Source organism: Pygoscelis adeliae, unplaced genomic scaffold, assembly GCF_000699105.1.
Source record: "Pygoscelis adeliae isolate BGI_AS28 unplaced genomic scaffold, ASM69910v1 Scaffold30, whole genome shotgun sequence".
Taxonomy (NCBI): Eukaryota; Metazoa; Chordata; class Aves; order Sphenisciformes; family Spheniscidae; genus Pygoscelis; species Pygoscelis adeliae.
In genome coordinates, this window is record NW_008823915.1 from 1921691 (window position 1) to 1924404 (window position 2714).

Consider the following 2714-nt stretch of genomic DNA (forward strand, 5'->3'; position numbering starts at 1 on the left):
AGGGGGGGGGGGGGGGGAAGAGAGAGAGATCTGGGCTGCCCCACAAAGCCCCCAGTGTAAAGCCAAGAGACCAGTGCCACAGGAGGCCATGCTGCAGCTTATTGTACCCAAGTCCCTCCCATATGAGCCTGTCATCTGCAGACATCTCTACCCATGTTCTTAGCCCCTCCATGAGATGCTCAGCGTGGGTGTCACAACACTCTTCTCTTCCTCTTATTGCCACATGGGGATTGAGGGAAGGTGGGATGTTAAAAGGCTGGGAATAGCTGCCATAGAAACAAGGCTGAGGTTCCCGGACATAGCACCTGCAACTATAATTGAGGAAAATACTAGAACCAAGTCACTCTTCCATCTATTCAGAGACTAAACAGGGATATGTGTGAGTGTGTGTGTATACACATATACACACATTTGTATATATACTCCCTACACACAGTGTGGGTATTATGTTTGTGTGCATATATATATACACATACACACTATGTATCCATCTGCAGAGAAACTCTTCCATCCTTTTTTAAACACACTTAAAGTCAGTATTCAGCTTCTTCTACCCTCTCCCTCATGGATCCTCAAGCAGGGATTGAGTCACAACAGTTTGGATTTCACACAGAATCAAAAATGCAGAATCTTTAAATAAGCTTAAAGTTCTTAATATATATATTTAAAAAATAGTGCTGCTTTAGTTATTTCTCCAGCCAGTTGAAAGGAATTGATTTTTCTCTTGACCTCTACCCATTTTCAAAGGCAAAAACACTAGCTACACCCTCCTGAATAAAAGTGAAGTAAAATTAGCAAATCATTGGCAGGTCAGCAAGTCATCAACAGGACAGCCACATGAAGAGTTTTCAAAAGCTCATACTCTAGCACTGCAGGAATTCAAATCATACACCCCAGTCCCTCCGAGATTAAATTGCCAAGGGATGCATGCATCCACGATGCTACTTTGTTCCTAAACCCTACTGAAACAGCACTGGCTGGCCTGCAAGGAAGAAGGTGGCAGTGTTGCAGCCAGCATGATCTAAGGACATTGGCAAGACAAAGTTTGTAGACCATGGCAACATCTTTTGAAAGACCAACAGCTATAACTGGAAAAAAGACAAACTTCTGGGAACACAAAGGCCTGAAATACAAGCAGGAGACTGGAGAGGTGTACACAAACTGACAATAATTGCTCACACCTATCAATTCAGTCACCTCGGAGAGAAAAGTTAGCTGTAGTTTTGTGAGGCAAAGGGGTGAGAAACGGGAAGCGGAGTTGAGATGATAATTTTTTCCTAGGAGAAAGAGAGGTAGCTGGTAACCTCTTTCCAGATGAGGGAGATGGTAGTGAGGAGAAGGGAAATTTATCACGTAGCCATTAAGCCAGTATTCCCTTCTGCGTTTTGGTATTTACTGGCGTTTTGAATTTATTTCCCAGGCTTATCCTCGAGAAGCATCCTGTTCAGGGAGACTGACGTTTACCTGCAATTCCTCTCCAAGGCACCAGGGAAGCTGCTGCACTGAGATCCAGTACCTCACCTCCAGACAGAACCGGGCGGACAGGGAGACAGGCACAGTGAAAACACGTAAGAGAAGGGGGGAGTTAAATTGGAGGAAATCATTACTCATAGTTTGCAAGTTATACAGCTGTAATGATTTCCAAAGCAGAAACTGTTTCCAGCACACCAGAAGAGTCAAAAGAAATAACAGTTGTCAACAAATGAATCTATGATGGGTCTGATGCCTGGAAGGAACCCAAGTTGCAGTAAGGGATAAGTGCTGGTAGATGCTAGGAGAGGGTACTTGTTCCTTCCACTTCTATCCTTCAAGGCAGCTCACATGGACTTGTCTACAGAGCAGGATGAGCCCTTGCATGTTTATTTGCTTTAACCCTCTCCAAGAAAAGCTACTAAAAAGGATAACATTTCCACTGGCCTCAGCTTCTGTAAAAACCTCTCCTTAACAGGTTCAGATCCAAGCTGAAATGATAGTATGTCTTTAGAAACAAACCAGCAGAAATGAGGTAATATGCTGAACTCTACCCCTTGGTCCCCATCAGAGTGCTCTGCACTCTGTGCAGGAGGCAGCTTGTTCTTGAAGGAATTCAGATAGATCCCAAACAAACTCACTCATTCAGGGAGGTTTTGGGGGGAAAACACAAACAAAAAAACCCAAGAGAGTCACGTGCAAAACCCAACTAAGACTCTGCTTTTCAAGGCAAGCACAAGAATCCAGGTCTGGTTGTTCTCTACTCAACATCAGACCTGGACTTAGAGTGTTTTCCAAATTCATAAAAGTCAACTAACACTGTGCTGAAATACATTTCGTGTTTCACTTAAAGAAAAGAAGACATTTCCATTGGGATATTGCGGGGGGGAGGGGGGCCAGGAGTAGCCACATTCCAGTTGTATAGGGCTAAGAAACAGGAGACCCAGTTTGCTTCTAGAATACTTGCTACACAGCGTACTCCTGTGTGCAAGCCTTTCCTCCTAGCTAAACAGGGTGACTGTGCCTGTTTCTGCCAAAGCCCAGCATGAGAGCACTCCATCTCCAGCCTTCTTATGCCCCTAGACCAGATCCTACATGAAATCTAGGCTATGGGATTTCTTAACATGCCAGACAGCACACATTTATTTAGTCCAATAAATCACCCTCAATGTAAAGTCAGAAACGAGAGTTATCAGCGAGACCTGTCAAGCAATAAACATTAAACAAACTAAAACATTCAGAAT

At 43.9% G+C, this 2714-nt stretch overlaps 1 protein-coding gene across 1 annotated transcript in view; it reads right to left on the minus strand.

Annotated features, from left to right (window-relative positions):
- Positions 1-1534, minus strand: part of NEU2 (sialidase 2 (cytosolic sialidase)) — a 6641-nt gene extending 5107 nt beyond the window's left edge. The window contains exon 1 of the mRNA XM_009319136.1: positions 1465-1534. The gene's annotated coding sequence lies outside the window, so the exon portion shown is untranslated. The remainder of the gene's footprint in view (positions 1-1464) is intronic.
- Between the last annotated feature and the right edge of the window lie 1180 nt (positions 1535-2714).